Source organism: Borostomias antarcticus, assembly GCF_949987555.1.
Source record: "Borostomias antarcticus genome assembly, chromosome: 19".
Lineage (NCBI taxonomy): Eukaryota > Metazoa > Chordata > Actinopteri > Stomiiformes > Stomiidae > Borostomias > Borostomias antarcticus.
Genome location: NC_140252.1, coordinates 12,698,478 through 12,711,189, shown reverse-complemented (window position 1 = coordinate 12,711,189; position 12,712 = coordinate 12,698,478). Strand labels below are relative to the sequence as shown.

Here is a 12,712-nt window from a genome sequence, read left to right as displayed (position 1 = left end):
TATCCCTTCTTTATCCTCCCTCCCTCCCTCCCTCCAGTAGGAACACTGGGTCTCTTTGTCCCGGTCACTTCATGGAAACAAGGGCTTGTTCCTCTCATCCCTCACACGACCATCCCCCCCATCTAACCGTCCTTCGTCCTACTGTCCCTTCATCCAGACCGTCCCCTCGTCCGGCCGTCCCCAAGATGGAACACCAAAACATCTCTGGCCTCCGCTGTGAGACAGACTCACTCTGTGTTCATCATCGCACCGACGCGGCTCCAACCCCGGCTATCGCTGCCCCCCCCCTCCATCCCCATGAGTGAGTCTCACAGCGGAGATCAGAGATGTTTTGGTGTTCCATCAGGGGCCAGACAGAGAGAGCCCCTCTCCGCCGGTGTGGTCTGCTGTGCTCTGGTCTTCTTCAGGGGGTGCGAGCGGAGCGCTCTCTCACGGCCAGAGGACTGGCCGGGATCTCTGGAAGCTCTCAGGAGCTCGACGCTAACGCGTACGAGTCCAGAGCCCTGGCCCTCCTCCCCCCCTAACCCTTCACCTCCTCCTCCCCCCCTAACCCTTCACCTCCTCCTCCCAACATCCAACATTCCTGTTACTAGTCATATGTACTGCACGGTGTACAGTCACAGTGAAATGCTGCTGCCGGCTCCAAGATTATGTTACAGATAGACTCTAATACTCAATTACAAATTTACAAGTTATAAATTAACAAAAATTACATTTTTATAAAATAATACAAAACACAATAAGTACCCTTTCTATAAGTATAAAATTAAGCTGGGATGGGATAGATAAAGGTCTGGATGGATTATTATCCCTCCTCCATCACTTCCTCCTCCTCTTCTAACCCTTCACCTCCACCTCCTCCTCCTTCTCCCTCAACCAATCACTTCTTCCTCCTCCTCTTCCTCTAACCCTTCACCCCCTCCTCTCCTCCTCCCCATTTAACCCTTCACCTCCTCCACCTCCCTCAAACCATCACTTCCTCTCCTCCTCCTCCTCCTTCTTTAACCCTTCACCCTCACTTCCTCCTCTCCTCCACTGGGACTGGACATGGGACCTAGGGCTAAGCTAACCAGGACACGAGTAGGGATGTAGAGGTGCTATTCGAAGAGCCTACAGGTGTATTAGAGCAGGTCTGAATAGGGGTGTGTGAATCCTCTTATGGGTGGGGTTAGGGTGTGTGTGTCGGCTGCCAGCCGGCCTCCTAATCCTGGACCAGAGCTGGCATGGGCTGATGCTACTGTAGGCTTGTTAAACACACGACGCATTAGTATTCACACTGGGGACAGACACTTTACAAGCGGGCATCATCCCCTGTGGAGGACAAGACGAGAGGTGAGGAGAGGTGAGGAGAGAAGAAGAGGAGGAGAGAAGAGATGAGAGACAATCGGGCGCTCTCATATCTCCCACAGTCGCACTGCAGCTCCGCTAACCAATCAGAGATGAGTCAGACCATCTTGTTTACACAGCTTGAGTTGAGGGGCTTTCTCTCTCACGGACACACTGAGACACACACACACACACACACACACACACACGGGGTCGCATTTTGCAGCGAGAAGATCCGAGAACAACGCAGGTCCACCGCAGACGAGCGTTCATCTGATCGCATGACACACAAATCCCAAACTACGTAACCCAATAGGAAGAGAGAGCACCGGGGGGGGGCTTGAGCGGGCGAGCCGGTGAGGGAAAGCGAAAACGTATCGTGTTCCGAGTCCGGGTCCGGTCCGGTCACCGCTGCGCTACTCTGACATGTCCATTCCAGGACCCCCGCCGCCCCTGCCAGCGTAATCTCTTTTTAACTAGGCCTGGTCGCCGGCCAAGCCCCAGGCTGCCAGATTACAAGGGCCGCGTTTCTCTTTCTTTCTCTCTGTCGTCCTCATTCCCTCCGTCCCTCCTGTCTGTTTCGGAGCGGAGCTCTGGCTAGGGTGGGGGGGGGGGTCTCTTCCCCGCTGCCGCAACGCTGAGAGCAACGGTGTTGGCCCGCTCCCCCGGGCCGGTACCGACCCAGGATAACGCTGTTACTGGCCCTCTCGCAGCACAGCTATTAGCCACACGCTGTGAGGTCTGTGTCCGTGTGTGTGTGTGTGTGTGTGCGGTGTCCGTACAGCTGACAGTGACTATTGTCGGTGATCCAGGTGATCGAAGCGTCCAGCCTGTAGAGAACCATTCTGGATGACAGTGGAGTTTTCTGGGCGCAGCTGAGCCTACAGATCTGAGAAACCGGGACACTGCTCTCCCTCTGTCTCTCTCTCAGTATCTCTGTGTACTACTCTCTCTGTATGAGAACTGACATATGGAACGCAGAGAGAGAGAGAGAGAGGTGACGGTCTAGGGTCCAAAATAAACACCAATTTCACAAGTAAATCTCGGAAGGCTACCTGCCTGCCATACTGGAGAGCCCAGTACATTTTCGTACTGAATTATTACCGATGTGTGACTAAATATCTTGCCTGGCGGCTGAGAGGAAATTGAACATATAAGCCGAGTCCCTGTATCACCGCTATGCTCTGAACGCGCTTCTACCCATCGCTCTCACCGCTGTGCACTCTTATGCGTCGTCGTGAGACCAGGAACACAACCGTGGTCTGTGAGGAGAACAAACGTAGTTTACGTAAATTACCTCAGATTTGTTTCAACTAGGCTAACCGTCGTCTCCTAAAAGATAGTTAACGTTACGTGGTGACAGTTAGAAGCCGTATTTGTCATTTTGGCCGACAAAAAATATGTTTGGCGAGCCTGAAAAGTTCATTTGGGACTGGTGACGTCCAAGCCTTGTCTGTTTCCTATGTGCTGACGACCAATGTGTTGTCTCTGGGTTATCTGTGTGCCATCTGTGTGTGTGTGTGTGTGTGTGTGTGTGTGTGTGTGAGAATGTTATCTCTGGTTGAGCCGTGGCCAGTCTAAAGCCTTGTGACAGCAGTGGTGGAACAGGAGAGGCCAGCAGGAAGAGGGAACTACTGAGGACCCCGATGCCTGGATGTTCCCATAACCCTTCCGAATGGTTGGGCAATGTCACACACACACACATACACACACACAAACACACAGACAGCTCAGCAGAGGCACGAGGGGAGACAAAGCCACCCGTCGTCTGGCCCCGCTTGCTCTAACAGAGAGAGACGGTATTTCAGCCTCTTTGCTGTAATTTAGACTTGGCTCATCAGGTGCAGCTGACAAGAGCCGAGCTGTGGTCAGTAGTACACAGTTACTAGAGAGGCACGCTGAAAGATGCTTGGCTGAAGTAGCCGGGCAGAGGGGTTGCAGAGTACAGGGGTCTTATGGTACAGGTGTGGCTGTAGCTCAGGAGGTAGAGCAGGTCGCCCAGCGACCGTAGGGTCGGCGGTTCGAATCCCGGCTCCTACTGTTAAAGTGTCCAAGACACTGAACCCTGCATTGCTCCCAATGAGCAGGCTAGCACCTTGCAATGGCAGCTGCCGCCATTGATGTGTGAATGGGTGAATGAGAGGCCATTGAAAAGCTTGGATGAAAATGCTACATAAGTGCAGTCCATTTACCATTATCTGTCTGGTCAGCCTGCTGGCTGCTTGACTTCATCAGAAATTGGTTCAGGTCAGACAGAGACTAGGATATTTGCATGAAGAGATGAGGAAATGGTTCTATTTCCTGAATTGAACTGTGAGAACAAGTACCGTCCGCTGACTGTAGTTAGTTGAGCATGACATCATCCGAACAAGGTGCGTCAGATAAACAAGTTGCCCTCTTATCTTCCCCCTCTGTCGCTTTCCACCTCTTCCTGCCCAAGGGAATTTATGGCAATGTATGGGAATGAATGGGAATAAACAGAAATAACCTGGAAACAGAATTCCCGCTAGGCTAATTGCTATAAATTTCCAGTTTATTCCTGGAAATTCCCATAATTCCCGCTGGGAATTTCAGTAAGTCTGACTATTCCGGGAACTTTGCAACCCTACTCTAAACATGCATCCCTCCAACCTCCTCCAGGTCATCTCTGGCCTAACATAACTGGATAGGTGAGAGTATAATGTGCTCGTTCTCTCTCCAACTGTCACCAATCCATCCGTGTGTCAGATCAGATCAGTTACCTTCCAACAGGGGGGGGCGGACGGCTGCCGTTTCAGAGGATTCAAATCTTGGCTTAGTGACCGAGGAATCGGGGACAGGTGTCGTGATCTCATAGGCTGCTGTGAGGTTTGAGCCTGGAGTTAGATAAGAGCAGCCGTTGGTCCAGATAAGACACGTGGCGCCCTCCGCACTCCCTCCTTCAAAACGTTAAGATCTCGTGGCGCTTTTCCTTCTGACGCTGTTAAATATGACATGTTTTTATTTGAAATATGATTCTGATAGCATTGACTTGTCTCTCTATTATCAACAAACAGCAATGTGCTCAGTTACATGAAACCCCTTTTGCCTCTACTACCTAAACCAAGGCTCCCACACACTGAGAGATCGGTCTCAACTGACCTTCTCTATCCCTGAAGAAGTCTATGCTGCTGAACTCTGGGCTGGAGTACAGTCCTTCTACCATAACCCACAACTCTTAACCAACAGCAGGACTGCAGACTAGTTATGCTATCTGTGATCAGCACCGTGTAGCTGGGCCAGCATGTCGCGGTCGCCAGGCTGCAACAGGGAGGGGCAGGTTGATAACTAGACTGTAGAAACTAGGATTTACAGACACCGACACAGCTGCACTGGCTCTACCACAGAATTGTCCACAAGACAGGAAATACCTCTCCAACAAGTGTTTAAATTAAAACCCCATTTTGTAGCCTTCAATTTGGAAAATTAACCGGCAGTATTTCGCTAGGCTACGTCTAAACAAGAATACCGAGCTACAGATATGTAGAACGAGCCTTGAGCAGCAGCTGAAAGGTTGCAGCCAACACGCCAGGGCCGGACACTCGAATGACCATCAACCCGACTGTGGCGGCTCTCAAAAGACAAGGCGGCGGCTAAGTGAGCAACCATCGCACAATGCAGCAGCGGCTAGCCAGCAGCGCCGCACAATGTGGCACTGTCCCGAACGGCCGGGACCAGGGGCTCTCCGCTGCGCCAGGCCGCCGTAATTAGAGCGCCGAGAGGAGCCGAGCTACACGGCAAACAATCAACCTGTCTCATTAGCCGACCTGACACAACCGGCCCACTGTCCCCCCTACCCCCCCTCTCTCTCCGCATCCTGTCCTGGGCCTACCGCACAAAACGCGGACCCCCCTCCCCCCCCACACACACACACATACACGCGCGAGCACACGTGACGGCCGCCGTCGCCGCTCTGCTGGAGTCTTACAGGTCTGGGCCAGCTCGATGATGACATGATGTTCCATCAACACGGTCTGGGTCTAGTTCTGTGCCCTGCAGGCTAGTTCTTCAACAGGCTGTTTTATATCAGATTCATTATGGCTCTCCGGGTTCCCCCGGTTCCACCAGGGCCCCGCCCAGCCCAGCCCCCCTATCACCCCCACACACCTGCGCAGTCCTGACTCAGCAACTCCTCATAAATACACACCTGCCGGCTGTTGTTGTTCCCGGGTCAGACTACTTTTCAACACTCTGCGGTGGCACTAATAGCCAAGATAATAACTGATCACAATCGTCTTAGCGTCTAGCTGCCAAGACATTTGGCCAGGAAAGTGCATCTTATTTGCCGAGATCCCAATGGTTCGTTTATTTCATGCTCCGGTCTTGCTACAGTGCCAACAGCAGTGCGTCTTGGGCTGATGACATCATCAACACGTTGGGATGTCCTGGCCACCTCAAAGAGGATTACCGCTAGTCTTGGGTACAGCAGCCATTGTCTCAGTAATTCATTCAGCCAGATACACGTGACTAATATACACTTGCACCATGAGGAAGATATGCATAGCCTATATGTATTGAGGCTACAAGATAGCCCTAAGCTTTACTGTGCCATTACAGTACTCCAGAGACATTGAGGGTTTAAAATAACCAAATGATCTGTCTCAAACCGTAGTCTTCACCGCTTTTATAATGCATGCTCGTGTTAAGCTCTCGGCTATGGTGTGCTTGAGCTAGTTAGGAAGTAAGGGTTATCTTTTAGTGGGCTAAGAGCAGAGCTGTAAACTAAATACGACGCCTGGTCTCCTCTCCTCTCCACACCGCAGAGACCACTCTGACTGCAAGGCATGTCAAAAACACAGGGATTATGGTTTGTGTTCGGGGGGGAGGGGTGGGGCAGGCTCTATAGTTATGCTTTGGGTGAGGTTCGGTGCTTCTAAATACGCTTGGCCCCTGGCCAGCACGGCTTGTCCTGCGTCTACCAGCCCTGCACCGCCTGAACCCGAGCCATCTGTCAGCACATTGAAGTCCATCCTATGGATTTGGTTGGAAGTCGAACACACACACACACACACACACACACACACACACACACACACACACACACACACACACACACACACCAGAAGAGAGGGAGCTAAAGGTTTGCCGATGATGATGGTCAATCAAATTCCACACGTAATTCTCCTCGATTCACTCCGACTGGTCATTCGGGCGGAGTGGTCACCGTGTGAGTCAGCGAACGTTTTACACACTGAATCTTAAGATGGCGCCAGGGAGCCGCGGTCAGTCATTCTGTTCGCCGCTCAACAAAAGAGCGAAGCTCTTTAAACGGTACTCGAGGGAGAAACAGACAACTTAAGCAGCAGATACCTGTGAGCCCGTCTGGCAGGCTAACGTTACACGTTTTAAATCCGTTGTTAGCCACGGTAGGCAATGAAGGTATTTAGTAGCGCAACACGTGCGAATTGTAAACCTGACGGCACGTGTGCTCCTTTGAAAATAATGTTACAACAAGGTCTTATCTAAGCTGGGGCAACTAGTTAGGTTACAGTTGTGTAAATGAAGGCGATAGGATATAAGGGTTACACAGGTTAACGTTCCCAAGTTCCGAGTATCGTTACCGCGACGCTAGCAGATGTTGCAGATGTGCAACACACAACCACCACGCTCGTCAGAGTATAGCCGCTTGCAGTCAGAAAAACAAAATATCGCTAGCTAGATAGCTGAGTTAGCTAGTTATCACATCGGATTTGAAAACGCGGATGAAGTTTGACGTTAACTACGTCTAAAATATCATATCAAATGTATGTGATGACTGAAGGCAAATTGAACAGCTCAGCGCACTTACGGCATCAGGTTCTGACTGGAAACATAACGGAGCACCAGAAGGGATCAAGTAAGCGTGTAGCTAACGTGCACTGAGCTGGTTAAAGTGTAAAATTGCATTGATGTACACAAGCATGCAACACATGCACTGATTTGTTCATATCGATAACGCTGCCTGCCGATCTAACGGGTCGTGATCAAAACGTACCTGCTGCAGCTTCCGATCAGATAGAATCGAACTTTCAGAACGCGCTTTCCCCAAAATGCGTCCCTCACAACCTCCCCAGGTTTCAAATTGAAATTCCCAGACCTGGATGGATCTGCCTGGGAAGTAAGCCAAGTCTGTCGATCACACACGGGCTCCTCCCAGTGTATGGTGGAGGGTGGGGGGGCACCAGTCTCTAATTTTTCATTGGCTGCGGCGTTTTATAAGTATCAAAAATAGCGATATGACTGGTCACTGGAACTGTCCTTCCCATTGGCGGTGCCGTGCTACACACTAGTTCTATTAATACATCCATGACACTAGTAGACGCGGTGAACCGGCGCCCACTGTTGGCGGTATTGAATAATTGCAACGTTTGTGTCATTAACATGATGCTACCTGGTTCTGAATAATTTACCTGGTATGAAAAGGGTTGGTCTGTGGTATTTGTCCTGGTGATATAAAAGAATGTGTGCCAGGCACAGCTCTTTATGAGGAAATGACATGCACTTTCATGTTTTTGATGATGTTTTTTGATGTACTGATTTACTGTACTGATTTTAGTGTTTTATTGTTTAATCGTTGTACTGGTACTGTCGTGCTTTAGGGTTCTGTTATTGTGTGTCGTCTTTTAATAAAGTACTATCTATCTATCTATCTATCTATCTATCTATCTATCTATCTATCTATCTATCTATCTATCCATGAAAATGAGAGACTGTGAAGCAAAAAGATAAATTGACTTCTTGGTATTATATGTACACAATATTAGACATTGTGATTGACATTTCGGCCCTATTAAAATATATACAGCCAATCTATTTGTTTGCACCCAGCCTCTAGCTGTGTTCTAATGTATTCTAGCTGTATTCTAATGTAGTCCTTTCTACTCTGTGTTCTAATGTAGTCCTTTCTACTCTGTGTCCTAATGCACCAGAGGAAAGCATACGTAATTGTCACTGTGCTGTCAAGTTCCACTAACCTAAGTTACTCGATGGTCGCTCACCTTACTATGGGGTGGAGCAGCACGGAAACATACACACACACACATGCACACACACACACGCACACACACACACACAAAGAGTGCAGCTCAAAGTTTGGCTCATGGTTTAGTTCCAAACGGGCGTGTGTCAGACGGAATTAAGGGATCACAGGAGGCCGGAGTCATGTGATTAGGAATCATTATGTCAACACTACAGGCTTGCATCTAAAACATCGAACCCTGCAGAGTCACACGCTCGTATCACAAACACGCCGTTCGTGTTTAACATGTCGCTCTAAAGAGCGGAGATCAGCGACAAACACTATGTTGTTGCTGTGAAGGTCCAGTAATTTAATTATATTGTTGAAAAGAGGCAGGAATTTCTGAAAAACAAGCAGTTTTGAGAGGAGCACTCACTGCCTCTCAAAAAGTCACACATTCATCCATTCCTACACATTTCAGTTCAAAGAGCAGTGAAGCACTACTACTACAGGGGCTAAACTGCAGTGCCACTACCAATGTGACCCTTCCCATCCCGTCAACTCACCAAGAGGAGAAGGACCGTGGTGGGGGCAGGGTGGAGGGGGAGGCAGGTCCAGACAGGGTCCAGGTGATGGAGACCGACAGGGTCCGTCAAAACAACCCAGACAGGAGGAACCAGAGGAACACAGTTAGAGAAGTGGCTTCATCACACATACCGACAGGCTACAGAGGTCACATCATAACACATTTTATCCATCAGCAGACAGACCTGGATATCACCACTGTTTACACCCCGAGAGAGCGGCCATGATGACAGGCAGAAAGATTCCTCCCAGCTGTGTTGATTAGCCCGACTAGGCTAACAGAGCAGCAATCTCGCCCATGGACAGAGCCAGGATGTCCGGGCAAAACCAAGCAGGACTGCTGCTTCCTCTCTGTCCAATCCTGCAGCAACACAGGCTCTTCACCCACGGGATTAGGCCAAAGAATTATCCCAATCCGCCATCTGGCCGGCCGCACAATATCAAACGCAACACATCAACTAGCACAGTGGAGCCTAGAGGACATGACCACCCCCTGCGTGCCTGCCTGTCTGCCTGCCTGCCTGTCTGCCTACCAGCCTGTCTGTCTGCCTACCAGCTTGGCTGACAGTCTGCCTGCCTGACGGTGTAGCTGTGTCAGAGACTCTGAGACAACAGAGGTGCCGACTATGGCTGAGCATCACCTGCCGCATCTGAGCTGTTCCTGGGTTAGGACTGCCTGGCTTTGCTTCAGCACGGACCAAGAGCCGAAAATAGTCGTGCTCTGTCACTCTGGTTACCGCTGGCCAATGAGGAGGGCTTGTTTTAGAAGTCAAACATGGATTAAGGAGAGAGAGGGGGGAGGAGGTGGCGGCAGAGAGAGAGAGAGAGATAGAGAGAGGGAGGGAGATAGAGAGAGAGAGGGAGGGAGGGATATAGCGCGAGAGCACTTGTTGCAGTGGCTCTTGGGCGGTTAAATCCTCTGGCTGTGACCTGTTGACATTGGGCAGGGTGGACATGCCTGGCAAAGAGCCTGAATCACATGACCTCTACTGACCACACTAGCCTACCGTCCTGACCTCACACTCACCTACCATCCTAGCCTGTACTGACCACACTCACCTACCAGTACCATCCTAGCCTGTACTGACCACACTTACCAATGACCAGCAGTAGTGCTACAGGAATACAGGGGTCAAAATGTTAGAGGCTTTTAAAAACATTGAAAGAAAATATTACAAAACTAAATTCCATTCCATCCATCCATCCATCCTACCTACATGAAAAATTCACCACCACCACATGACCTGTAACCAGATCCACTTATCACCAGTATCACTCAGGTAGCCAAACATCCTGGAGCCGCCAGAGTCAACACAGAGGTTAATCATGGAGCCACTACAACCCAACCCAACACAGAGGCAAGCTGGGGTCCACCCTCTCTAACTCACCTGGCAGAGATGCCGCCTTGGTTCTCACGCTGACACGGGCACCACTGGGCACCTGTGGTGGTAGGGTGGCATGGAGACAGAGAGTCTTAGACCACCCCAGGCATTCAGAGCAACTGTATAGTCACCAAACTGGTCCTGCTGTTGTTCCTGTTGGCTCCCAGCAAACACAGTGCGCAGCTCTGAAACAGAAGTCAGCCAGGGAACAGTCAGAACTCTCACTCACACACACACACACACACACACACACACACACACACACACTCACACACACACACACACACACACACACACACACACAGATGCTGTGAGAGGTGGAGGGAGGCGTGTCCCGCATTCTTTGTCATAGAGACGTTTCTTCTCCACACAATACCACTGACACCTGAGGAAGAGGGGAGGGGTAAGAGTTGTGTTCCAGAGTAGGAGTTGTGTTCCTTTGAGGAAATGAAATGAGCGTTTATATATATTTCCACTGCTCTCCAATGTTTAGACCAGGGGTGGCCAACCCGCGGCTCTTTGCCCGTCAATGTGCGGCTCCTCCATCCATTTATTTAAAAAAAAAGTTGGCTTGCGACTCTTCCATCCTTTCATTAAAAAAAATAATTAATCAATTCCATAACAACATTTCTCTCTCTCTCTCTCTAGTTTCGCTGTGCATTTCTTCCAGCCCATTTTAGTTTATTGCAGATTTGTCATAAAATGAGAACCACTTCAAACCAATCATATAGGTAGCAAATCACCTTGGTAACAAAATAATTGTAAACAAAATAATTTGCTTTGCGTGGGTCATTCTCATTTACGACAAAAGCTAACGTAGCCTAGGCTACTGTACACAACCAAAGAATGGCTGGAAACAAATGCGCAGCGAAAAGAAAATATGAAGACGAACACAGGACATTTTTTACCCGAGTGGGAGAGTCATTTTTTCTTCATAGAACGTAATGGTAAGCCATTCTGTCTGATATGCCAGACATCATTGGGACATTTCAAAGCTTCAAATCTCCAGCCCAGTCTAGTCCAGCCCAACCCAGCCCAGTCCAACCTAACCCAGCCCAGCCCAGTCCAGCCCAGCCTAACCCAGCCCAGTCCAGCCTAACCCAGCCCAGTTCAGTCCAGCCTAACCCAGTCCAGCCTAACCCAGCCCAGTCCAGTCCAGCCTAACCCAGTCCAGTCCAGCCTAACCCAGCCCAGTCCAGCCTAAAGGTTGAGAAACGCTGGTATATATGGTGTGGCTCTGGGTGGTACCACAGTAATTTTTGAGGCTCTTAGTCTCTGACTGGTTGGCCACCCCTGGTTTAGACCAAGCATTTTAGAACTAATAAGTGTTTCATAGAGAACCCAGAGCCACCTGACTGTAGACTCATCTACTAAATAATCAAATGACCCTTCTCGCATCAGACTAGGGGCAAGAAGACTGAGACTGTGGTCATGGCTGGTTACCCAGCCCAGTGGACTAGTTTTGGCATTGTCTATCAAGAAATACAGTTAGTTAATTAATTTGAGGCTAATTTTTATTCTTTCCATCTCTTTTCTTTCAGGCCTTAGAGTTTTTTTTCTGAGGGGTGATGTGACAATAAGGTGCGTTGCCCTCCGGAGTTGTGTATAAACTAAAGAGCACCTCCCAGAGGCGGAACAGGATAGTGAGAGAGACAGGTCTGACGGATCTATTTCCTGATGCTTATTGTGTGAATTAGAATAGATATCTAATCAATGATAGAAATGTATTTGTGGCATAATCTTGAATGATGTAGTATGTAGGCTAGTAGTAAATGATGTAGACTAACGCATCCTACATGTCATAATCACAAAAAGAGATAGTCATCGTGAGACAGAGCTAGATCATTGAAATATCTATATTATAGCCACACACACATCCTGCAGCTGAATATGATAAGTGCTATCACCCCGCTAGTGATGATCACGCAGTTTACAAAAAAAAAAGAATGAGGGTAAACAAATAGAAATGATTTCCACAGTACCTAGAAATGTCCACACAACTCTACCATAGACCATGAGCATGTCATATGACACCAGTAACTCTCATACTCGCCGTAAGGGTAGGTAATTTGTCTCTTTCCGACATCCGTAGTCCTGTGTTGTTTACGTTCTGTTGCCAAAGGGTTGCCAGGTATTTGTATAACCCCCAATAATGGATGTTCTATAATCCTACTGGGTGTAAAATGCGTAAAAGAACAAGCCTGGCAACCCGATCTCATTACCCACTCGTGTCGGCGAGCGTGTGACTTGTATGTGATATATGTTGCTGTCCTTAAAGCTTACAACAAGTAGGTTACGACCCATACGTTATAGACAACCGTTGTCAATGCATGGTCAGTGAAAGGGAGGTGTTTACCATGCTAATTGCAGACAGCTGTGGCTGGCACGTCTGTACCATTACCTGGCTACGATCATCAGGTTTCCAAAGGCGCTGGAATTAAACGACAAGCATGCTGCATTACCT

The 12,712-nt window shown here is 49.2% G+C and overlaps 1 protein-coding gene across 1 annotated transcript in view; it reads right to left on the bottom strand.

The window, feature by feature from the left end:
- epb41l2 (erythrocyte membrane protein band 4.1 like 2) overlaps positions 1–7,437 on the bottom strand; it is a 59,144-nt gene extending 51,707 nt beyond the window's left edge. The window contains exon 1 of the mRNA XM_084453982.1: positions 7,319–7,437. The gene's annotated coding sequence lies outside the window, so the exon portion shown is untranslated. The remainder of the gene's footprint in view (positions 1–7,318) is intronic.
- Positions 7,438–12,712: the final 5,275 nt, after the last annotated feature.